The 12,262-nt window shown below is 34.1% G+C and overlaps 1 pseudogene; it reads right to left on the reverse strand.

Moving 5' to 3' along the window:
* The window catches only part of LOC138820648 (activator of 90 kDa heat shock protein ATPase homolog 1 pseudogene), a 169,462-nt pseudogene extending 159,895 nt beyond the window's left edge, over nt 1-9,567 (reverse strand).
* Nucleotides 9,568-12,262: the final 2,695 nt, after the last annotated feature.

Here is a 12,262-nt window from a genome sequence, read left to right on the forward strand (position 1 = left end):
TACACGTGTGTGCAATTGTTGCCCCCACCATTTACATTTTTATGCTTAAAATATTCACAACACATTTCTCAAATATGTGTTCAAATATGTGTTTATACATATACACACACATATATGTACATATGTATATATATATATATATATATATATATATATATATATATATATATATATATATATATATTAGTTCAGCATTTTTTCCCATTTGGACTGATATCAGACATTTCTTTGATGAGTATGTAACAGATGTTTTCTCTGAAGTTCTCATATGGTTTTGACATTATACACAGATCAAATAGAAAATTTTACTAATTTGCATTTAGGACTTAGAATTCTTCCAATGCCTCACAGTTTCATTTACTTTATAATAAAATCTATGGAAAACATATTACATAATAAATTGCTTATCATCATGAAGCTAAATGGGTCTATTGGTAGATTGCACAAATGTTTAAAAAATCCTAACAAGATTCAATAGTTGAATGCTATTCCTCATAATCAGTGGTTTTAAACTACATTTCTAATTTTAAGCTAACCTATAATATTGTCCAAAATACAAGCTTATTTTTTTTGGTGGGGGGTCTGGTCATGGGGCCTGAACTCTGGGCCTGGGTGCTGTCCCTCAGCTCTTCAGCTCAAGGCTAGTGCTCTACCACTTGAGCCACAGCACCACTTCCGGCTTTTTTCTTTTTGCTTATGTGGTGCTGAGGAATCCAACCCAGGGACGCTGGCATGCAAGGCAAGTGCTCTACCACTGAGCCACCTTCCCAGCCCTACAAACTTATTTTTGAGCAAGATGATTGAAAATGAACTTTAGCATGGTCAGTTATTTTTCTTTGGTATCTATCACAATTATGGTCCATTTTTCTGATTTTTCTGTTTCTCTTTCAGTGCCTAAAGGAGCTGTTTTCAATTGGATCATGTGATATATTAAGTGATTAACACTGCCTTTTTTTTCTTATTGAATTTATCACTGATGATAGACAAGTAATATTTGGTTAAGTAATAAAATTTGCAGATATGTAAAATGTCTATGAGAACAAAGAGAAGACTATATATAACTCTTTGAGAGAGTTAAGATAGATTGTTAAAATGACATAGTTCAACTCTGATTTTTAAATCTGGTTTTATATGAGAAAAAGAAGAGAAGTAAATTGCCATCTCCAGTGAAATAAATCCTAGGAATATCAGTTAGCCATAAAGTCCTTAAAATATTGAAATACATAAAAACTAACATAGACATAGATGTTCTTAAATTATTTATGATGACTACAAGAATGAACAAGAATCATGTAGAAAATGTAAACTAATCAGAGATGCCAAGACAAATTTCATATGGAAATCAACACTTAATACTTTGGGGGCTCATTTTAGAAGAACTATCTTTCAAAGACTGAATTTCAGCTGTGTATATTGCCAACATATCTCTACTCTCAGAAAGAGGAGGTGAAAATATATTCTTATTTATTTATTTATTTATTTATGGTTTTTATTGGGGGGGGTCCGGTCATGGGGCCTGAACTCTGGGCCTGAGTGCTGTCCCTCAGCTCTTCAGCTCAAGGCTAGCACTCTACCACTTGAACCACCGTGCCACTTCTGGCTTTTTTTTTGCTTATGTGGTGCTGAGGAATCGAACCCAGGGCCTCAGGCATGCAAGGCTAACTCTCTACCACTGAGCCAACTTCCCAGCCCTGAAAATATTCTTAATACAGATTCAAAACAAACAAAAGTGATCATGGGGATGGGGTATTATTCAAAGTAGTAGTTATTCCTACTTTTTTCCAAACTGGTTCACAGCAAGAGAGCTTCACAACTGAAAATTATATATGCTTGTAAATCTTTAAAGACCAAGAGAAAGTATGAAACATAATAAGAAACAAATACAAAGAAAAAATTACCTGGTATAGATTCTCTTTTGTTGTGAGAATCAATGAGACAATAATTATGATACCAAATATCAAGGGAATTTTGTATCAGTAACACATTGAGTAATGCTATTATTTTGTTTGTTTATAATTATTGATGTAACAAAAAGGAATAACATAGCTATGAGAACTTTTCAATGGAAAAGTTTGGAAGAACTTACCTCCTGAAAATAATAAGAAATCATTTCAGGAGACTCTAAGAAAAACAGAAGAAATAGTGAATGAACATTATGGTGAATGCATGGGCTATCTAAGTCAGTATCTAGTAGGTAAAAAATTACTTGAATAATACCCAATTTTATTGATTTAAAGGCTAACTGTTATGCTCTCAGAAGTGAGGCTAGCATTATAGTGGTTTGTAATTTTTCTATTTATTGTGAAAAGTGGAAATTACCAAGAGATATTACTATAAAGCAAATTTCAAGTTAGCATTTCAATGATAGCTACTTGTGGAACAGAAGGAAAATGTATACTTTACAAACCAATAAAATTAAAATGGGATTTTTATATTTTTTCAACTGAATGTATATTTTTTCAACTGAATGAAAAATTGATAAAGCAGAGAAACAGCACATCAGATGAAAATAATCAATTAGGATATATAAGGACAATCTAGTAATTATATGTAAATTGAATTAATTCTTAATTTTAAAATAATAGATTCTCAAACTAGAGATCTAAAGAATATACATATATATCCATTCCAACTCTATGCTGTTATCAAAAAGATATAGTGAAAATGAAGGAAGGGTAACAATTTTGGACAAGAAATATACTCATTACCTTACATGTGCAACTGTAATCCTCTATACATCAACTTGACAATACATTTAAATTAAAAAATCCTATAAAGGCCGGGTGCCAGTGGCTCACACCTGTAATCCTAGCTACACAGGAGGCTGAGATCTGAGGATTGTGGTTCAGAGCCAGCCCTGGGAGGAAAGTCCATGAGATTCTTATCTCCAATAAACCACTAGAAAACCAGAAGTGGCTCTGTGGCTCAAGCGATAGAGTGCTAGCCTTGAGCTGAAGAGCTGAGGGACAGCACCCAGGCCAGAGTTCAAGCCCCAAGACAGACCAAAAACAAACAAAAAAACAACAGAAAAAACCATAAAGATATAGTGAGTAAAGGAAAGAGAAAGATTCAAAATGAAAGAATGAAAAATGTTTTAAAATCTGGCTTGTTGGATATTAATTTTGCCTTTGAGATTATATGATCCAAAAAGAATAATAAAAGTTTAAATGTCTTTATAGCATGGTAAAAGTTTTAAGAAAGATAACAGTTATTATAAGAAAAGCTTTAAATATATTTAAGAAAGCTGGCCATTGATGGCTCACACCTATAATACTAGCTACTCAAGAGGCTGAAATATGAGGATTGCTGTTTGAAGCCATCCCAAGCAGCAATTTCCATGTCTTTTTTTAATTCATTTTTTTGTTATTGTAAATGTGATGTATCAAGAGGTTAGGGTTACATACGTCTGATAAAGCATACATTTCTCTTTAAACAATATTACTGCTTTCCTCAATATCTTCCAGTTTTTCCCCTCCTGTCCCTAATTACAAGTTTTACAGTTCATTTGCAACATAGTGTGTAGTGAGTATCACTTCTGCATTTGTTCCTCCATTTCTGTGTTCCCATTACTCTCCCAAAGACAGATAAACAAACAAGACAAAAGAAATGGAAAAAATGGTAGCAAAGGAAAACATAAACCTCTTGCTTAAATCCTGAAGTTCATTTCGACAAATATTATTTTATGTGGGTAGATGCACATAGCTATTGCAATAACTATGTGCATCTGAAGAAAGGATCATTCTGAAGAAAGGATCATTTAATCTCACTCTGTGTTGATGAATACTTAGAGACCTGTATAATTTGTTTTATATACAGGAAAATGTTTTGTTTTTATTTATATATTTATTGTAAAAATGTTGTACAGAAGGGGTACAGATACATGAGTAAGTTAATGAGTACATTTTGTAGCGAGCATTGTTACCTCCTCCTTTGTTTTCCTGCCTACCATCACTTCCCTCCCCACCTCCCCAACTCCTCCAGTTGCTCCCCCCATATTGTAAAGTTTGTTTTCAACATAGTGTCCTGTACATCTCGCCATCACAATGAGTCAGCCTTTAAGTGTTCACCAATATCTCTTCCCCTCCCCAAATTACAAGAATGTATATACAAGATGCAAAACATTGGCATCAAATCCAGTGAAAACAGGGGTTATACCATGGAGGAAGAACATACAAAAGAAACAAAAGAATCACAGTGCATTCTAAGTACATTAAAAACACTAGCAAGAATGTAAAATAAAACACTGGTGTCCCTGTCTTGGGGTACATTTTTCTTAACTTTATCTCATGTAGTCATATGTACATAGCCGTGGACCTTTTCTGCTTGTCCTAAACATGCACTAGTAATTTCAAACAAAGGAAACCACGGGACCTATATTTCTTTAGGCCTGGCTTACCTCACTTAATGTAATTTGCATTTACCTAAACAATTACAAACAAGGTCATACCAAAGCTACCAGCAAAACCAGGTTTATCGCAGCATTATTTACCATTGCTAAGATATGGAACCAACCCCGATGCCCCTCATTAGATGAATGTATCAAGATAATACAGAATATATATATATATATATATATATATATATATATATATATATATATATATATATATATATATACAGGAATTCTATGCTTCTGTCAAAAAGAATTACATTGCCTCATTTGGTAGGAAATGGAAAGACTTGGAAACCTGTATAATTCATCATATCTCAGCATGACTTTTTTTTTCCTTTCATCATCCAGTGTATTTATTTGTAGATTTAAAAGCACATTCTAGTTAGTACAAATGAGGAAAACCATGCAATTTATGTTTCCTTGGGTCTGGATTACTTTGCTTAGTAGTATTTATTCCCAGTCTTCCTATTTCCTCACAGATGGTAGAAATATCATTCTGATGGATGAGAAGAATTCCATTGTGTATATATACCATATTTTCTAGATCCATACTGAGTAGTATTTGGTTTAGTAAACAATGCTGCAATGAACATGGTTGTGCTGCTAACTCTAGTGTAGCCTTGCTTCTGGTCTATGGGATAAATGCCCAGGAATGAAACTGCTGAGTCATAGGGAAGTTCTGTGTTTAGTTTTCGAGGAACTCCCATGTTGTTTTTCATAGGGGTTGAATAAGTTTACATTCCCAGGAACAGTGTAATAGTTTCCTTTTGGCCACATCCCCACTATCATTTACTTCCAATTAACCACCAAAGAATTGGAAGTGGAGCTGTGACTCAAGTGATAATACTAGCCTTGAGTGAAATGATCAGGGACAGTGTCCAGGCCCTGAGTCAGCCCAAGACCAGCATTAAAAAAGTGTATCTAGTTATTTCCTATAACAGAAAAGTTAAACCAGAAATTAAAACCTTTCCAACACAAGTAGTATAATAGTAGTTGGTTTACAGTGTGTATGGTACAAAATCAAGACAATCAAGAAACAGCAACAATGGTGTAAATGCTTCTATCTTCCCACAAATTGATATTTTGAAACCTAATCCCCGTGTGAGAGTATGTTGATATGACTATAGGTGATCATTTATAAAGGTAAAATTCTAAGGGAGAGGTCATTTGCCATTATCTAGTAGATTTATGCATAGGACTGCTAACAACACTTGCTTCGCCCAGAACAATGTTATCTGAGAAAGAACTACTCATGACAGTAATCAATATGGAAGTCATACTATATTTCAAACCTAATATTGAAAGTGGTATCCTCTACAATATTCTAATCATTAACAACATTTGACTAAGTCCAGGCCATACTAAAAGGGAAGAGTAATACGCTTGTGAAGACTTGAAGTCAAGGAATTCAGAGGAGGCAGCAGAAAGGCTGTATGCCACATAACAAATAAATTACTTAAAAATTACAGGCAAGTTTATAGGCATCTGTGCAAGAGTCCTGTACAAAATTATAGCAGTTAGTTGTTATCAGTATCTTAAATATATACTAATTCCTATGTAAATTGAGCTCATACATTAACACAGAAATGGTTTAAGATTAGAAACACAAATGACTGTGTTATGATTTAGTACATTGACAATATAAATGTAGAGGAAACATGATTGAAACCACACAGCAATATTGGTATGATAAAATTAAAATATGTGCACAACAGATTAAAACAAGGAGAAAACTTCCATAATTTTACAAACATTATTAATTAATGATATATAGGAATATATTGAATAAGTAAATGTAAACAGCACATCTTTAACAACAAAAAATAGGAAAATATAGCTATTATCACAGTGTGTATTTAATATTTTCCTGGGGAGGTCTTATATAAATCATTAAAATAAGAATTAAAGTCTGAAAAGAGAAACAAATCAAAGAAAGTTTGGACAAATGGGATTGCATGAAATTTCAGAGCTTCTGCATGGCAAAGGGAAAGCCCACAGATTGGAAGAAGATCTTCACTAGCCATACAATGGACAAGTGCTTCATATCTAAAATATACCTGGAACTCAAAAAATTAAATCTCCCAACAACAAATCCTCAAAGAAACAACTACCCAATAAATAAGTGGGCTAAAGACTTAAAAAGAAACTTATCTGAAGAGGAAAGAAGGATGGCCAATAGACACATGAAAAAATGCTCAACCTCCCTAGCCATAAAAGAAATGAAAATAAAAACAACATTGAGATATCACCTCACCCCAGTTAGAATGGCTATAATCAAGAACTCTAATAACAACAGATGCTGGACGGGGTGTGGACAGAAGGGAACCCTACTACATTGTTGATGGGAGTGTAAACTTGTTCAACCACTTTGGAAAGTAGTATGGAGGTTCCTCAAAAGACTCCACATAGAGCTCCCCTATGACCCAGCATCCCACTTTTGGGCATTTACCTGAATTATCACAAACAAGACCATACTAAAGCTACCAGCACAACTGTTTATTGCTGCATTATTTACCATAGCTAAGATATGGAACCAACCCAGATGCCCCTCAGTAGATGAATGGATCAAGAAAATGTGGTATATATACACAATGGAATTCTATGCCTCCATCAGAAGGAATTTCTTAGGAAATGTAAAGACTTGGAAAAAATTATATTAAGTGAAGTAAGCCAAGCCCAAAGAAACATAGGTCCCATGATTTCCCTTATTTGCAATATCTAGTATATGTATGAGTCAAGCAGAAAAGGTCAGATAAGGTGATGTTAGGAAAATGAACCCTAAGATATGTAATTTAAATGTTTTTTTTCTTTCATGCATTTGTTTTTAATGCAATTATAAGATTATTTCTTTGTTGCTTTGTATGTCCCTTCCCCATGGTATAACCCCTGTTTTCACTGTATTTGATAGTGGTATAATTTGTGGTGGGGAAGGGAAACAACAAATCATTTCAATAGGGATACAGGTGGACTCATTACAACAATGAGATGTACAAGACGTTATGTCAAAAAACAAACTTTAAAACTTTGGCAGGGGTGCATGGAGGGGGAATGGGAAAGGATGGTAAAGGGAAACAAAGGAAATGCTTGATACGAAATTTAAGAATGTACTCATTTCCTTGCTCTTGTAATTGTAACCCCTCTGTACGGTATTTTCACATAAAAAATAAATAAAGTCTGAAAAGAATTATAGGAAGTAATTTACTGTTAATACATTATGTGATTGTCTAACTATAGATAATTACTGACAATTTCATTGTGAAAAGTTTGGTAGTTGCTGGAATTTAGATTGATAAAATTTGCATTTTAAAGCCATAACTTATGTATAAATATAATGAAAAGCCAAATATTCACCACTGAACAATAAATATAAAGATGGAAGATAATTAATCATTTGCAAAAAAGGAAAACATGGAAGCTTTATTAAAAAAGCATAACTCTTCTAAGGATTACCTATATTCGTAGCTATAATTAGAGACCTATTGCATACAAAATTAGGAGAAAGAAAATAGAAATGTTAAGGAAAATTCACATAATTTCATATAGGAATATGAATAGTCTTTCACCATTGTTATATAATAATATTTATTAATATTAAGCAATCTAGAGTAATAAAATTCACTTTTCTTACAAATAAATATAATAAAACCCTATTTAGTAAAAGAGATAAATTGGAATTCCAAACATAGTCTGTGCCATTATTTTGAATGTTAATTTCAAATGTAATAATGAGATACTAAAAGAAACCCTGCTAGTTAGAAAACTCTGAAGGATCCAATCTGGTGCTACAAAGTTTAGCCTGAGGCCATCCTGACATCAAATTAGTAAATACGCTAAATTAAGATAATACAAGTTGATTTCACTCTGAGTGTTCAATTGCCATCAAAAGTTCCTTCTTTTGTATGACAACCACATGAAATTAAATAGGAGGGCTGGAATTACATTTTCATATGGCTGGCCTCCTTTCAACTGAAGAAGTTAATCACTTGTTCTGAATTAGGGTCCATTATTTCATATCCTCTACTTTTTCTTTTGTCCTTGCCATTACCTATGATGCATTGTTATCGTCAAAGAAAAAGAAAAAGAGAGAGACCTTTTGTGAACTAAAATGGAAAAGATTTCCATGGTTATATGTTAGGAAGTATGAACAAAGATTTAACCTGAGGACACATACACATAGAGTGTGACAGATTGATCTCACTTTGAAGGTGATAATCTTGTGCATTTTTGGATTATGATGATTAATAAACTTGGAGAAATCTGTACTGATTCTCATTAAGATCTGAATTTTTTCCCCTATTTTTGTACTTAAAAAAAATTACACGAGTGAATGATAATGCTGCTGTTTAATCCTGCATCTTTATAAAAAAGTTTTAAAAAATTTGTTTTTACGTAGCATATGCACATACGAGAGGATCACCCTCTTATCCCACCCAGAAAAAAACGCACACAAACCCCAAAGTACCGTAGAAGGGAGGGCTCCAGGTCCAAATCAGCTGTTGAGATGGTGCAACTCTGAGCCACAGGCATCTGTCAGGAGCGGGCTCGACTGAGTGTTGAGCAGGCCATCTGGAGGCTCCAAACTGCTCTAGAACAAGCACATGTAATAGTCCAATATCAGTTTGAAAGTAGTACCACTGCCAGCCCTAATGCATCTTCTCTTCCTCAGGGGTAGGGATGCTGCGGTCTTCCATGCATAGTTTCTCTATTCTTGTCAAGGTGATGCTGGCAAAATACCCATCTGAACAAGCCTTAAAACTCCACTTTATCACAATATGTTTCTCAGGAATCATCACAAGTGCAAATTTCCCAGACATGCTGCTACCGTATGGAAAGTCCCACCTTTGTCTCTTCAAACACAGCAGGAGCATGAATTAAAGGCCTGAACCAGCTCTTGTGTGGTAAACCCTCCCTTGAGCTCCTCTGGTGACATCAGGAGGGCTTCTCTAAGGGTGATCCTACAAGTGAGGAGTTGGACACCTTCAGGTTTGGCCTGGGATTTTGAAGGAGCCAGGCTTAGCTTGGCACACCTCAGTTTTCAGCGCTGGCTGCCCCACTGGGTCTTCCAACACTCCATTCAATGTGGGCAAGATCATTCTTTGTGTGAACTCCATTTTGAGTATGTTGATGTAAATTTCCATTGCTTCTCTTAGAAGTTTCATCCTTTCTTCCTTCATTAAGGCTAAAAGATTTACGTAAGGCTCCTATTTGGCAAGGCTTTCATTAATCGCCAGTTCGGTCACGCCATTTGCACCAGCTGAATTTACAATTTCCACATGTTCTTATTCTACTCCTGATTTAGAGGTATCTGTCCACTTCCATTTGATGTTCATTCATTAAAAAGAAGATGAGTTTGCCTTTTTGATTGCTAATAGATACTTCTGTACCAAGCGTATTTACTTCTGTCACCTCACACTTGGCCTCCTATTCTGCACCCAAACATCCAGAGACAGTTTTCAGCTTTTCTGTGGACCAGTTTGAAACATCTCTCTCTGTGTCCTGTAGGAACCTAAAAGGCATGGTGTCTGTTTCCTTGGGTCCTGAAGAGGCCCCGCTGAGCTTTCTGGGAGTTGGAGTTTTCTTAAATGACCTTTCTAACTGCCTGTGTCTTAGTGTAATACAAGAAACAAGATATAAGGAACTCTGTTAGATGTAGGTATTTCTATACAGGATTTCCTTGTAGGAACTAAGCATCTGTTTGTTTGTCTTGACACTGACAATAAATTAACATTGTATGTTACTTCTATTTTATATTCACTGTCATATTTTGATAATTTAACATGCTAATTAACAAGTTGGTCTGTTCACCAGCTAAATTTATTTTGGATCTTTTTTTATAATATGGAACAAATTGAAGATGAGATATGACATGCAATCTCTGTAACAATATTAAAAGCAAAAGAAAATAGATGAACTGAACCTATGCATATTTGAGTTTCCAAGGAAGGCTTTAAGTTTTAAAGAAGGGATGGTTTGCCTACTATAGATGAAAATTCTCTTTAAAATTGACAATGAAGTGGACCTTTCTGAGGGTTCAATTGATATTGAGCAAACTTTTACTATGATAAAGACAAGTTATTTTTGTTTTGTGTAGGGGGATTTGGGTCCTGCATTTTAAATTGCTGTCTATATGTATTGTATAAATATGTATATATTATAAACTAAATATGTATAAACTATTATGTTATAGTTTAGTTTATATATAGTTTGTATGTTCCATATAAAACACTTAGTCTAAATTAAAGTACTACATGTTCCTAGCTAGGTCACATGTTGGATGTGACGGTACAGATCTTTTAATTCACCATGGATTAATAAATAACTCTAATACTGTTTTGTATATAAAAAGAAATATGCTAAAATTCTTATGATATAAAATTTATTAAATTACTATAACTACATTTTAAAAGAAGCATTTTTTAACATTTTCACACACTGTGTTAGCTGGCAGTAGGCATACAATTAAGAAAATGAATAAGTGAATAAATGGATGAATGCTATTCCAAATAACCATAAATGATTCTTTTGGTTTTTAGTTATATGCTAATGCATTATCATACCTTAGTTCTAGAGTGTATGCAGAATGACAGTTTGAATATTTTTTTCTTTCCTTTTGCAATAGAATGAGTTTGAAAGGGAGTGTAATCTCTAGGTGACCAGTCACACATTATAATAAAATCACTTACAATAGTACATAGAAATAAGACAAGAGTATTGGCAGCCTGGCCAGCACACAACATGCCAGTTCATTTCTTTGCAGGAGGACTGTCTCATGACTCTGCAATCCAACTGGCATTGGGATTTGATTTGTAACCTATGAGGCTACCTCATGTTTCAGTGCCAACATTATCACCTGAGAAAGAAGGGGCTCTGTTGTCAAATAGACCTGAAACAAAATTCTGATGTCTGCACAAAGACCACTGGCACAGTGCAACAAATCTTAAAGCCAGCAACCTCTGCTAAAAGGGGGTTGGAGATTGGGAACAGGATGCACTGTATATCTATGTTTTGGTTGATCAAGCTTATGTCTCAATGTTAATTGATGCCTTTAGAATCATTATTGTTCTCCTACCTTGAATGGAATTTAGGGGTTTTTTTGTTACAGGTGCCTATTATCCTGTAAATTTATTCATAAAATTGATTTTCCCCTTTATTCTTCCACATAGTAAGGAATTCCATACATATCCTGCTAAATCATCATTTCAGGTGTCTTGCTTTTAAAATAAAACCTAAATATTACTTAGGACTAACATAAAGACTGAAATATCTTCCCTTTGGAAAAAGAGATTATTAAGTAAAATTATTTTAAAAAAGAGATTATTAACAGTTGCCTACCTCTCTTTGCTGAGAAAGCTAAATGGTTTAGAGTTATGCAACTCCAAATAGTATTTCCATGGCTTTTATTAACCATGGTACTGAGATGAAGTGTCCCAAAACTTTCACACCTACATAGAATCTGTCACTGTGACTTCTATAGTTTGAATATCAACTGTCTTCCAAATGTGCCTGTATTGATGCTTGGAATCCATTAAAGTGATATTCAGATATGGAAAACCGTTTGGATGTAGATTCTAGAAAAAGATTTATGCCAGTGGAGCCATAATCCTGATGACAATTGTAGAACTCAAGCTCATTCTCTTTCACTTTTTGTTTCTTGGCTGGTAAAGTACACCCATGACATAATGTGCTATCCTTGAATGCTGAAAAATATATGGCTAAGTGAGTATGTGTTGGAACCTCCAAATCTATATAAAACTATTTTTAATAATTTTTAAAAGTTTACTACCTCAGGTGATTGCTATGGTGAGGGGAAGGTTGACTATACAAGACTTTATTTAGAAATAGAATATTGAAATTGCAAGAAAGTTAAGA

The sequence above is a fragment of the Dipodomys merriami genome, unplaced genomic scaffold (genome assembly GCF_024711535.1).
Source record: "Dipodomys merriami isolate MVZ:Mamm:240054 unplaced genomic scaffold, mDipMer1.0.p SCAF_9, whole genome shotgun sequence".
NCBI lineage: Eukaryota > Metazoa > Chordata > Mammalia > Rodentia > Heteromyidae > Dipodomys > Dipodomys merriami.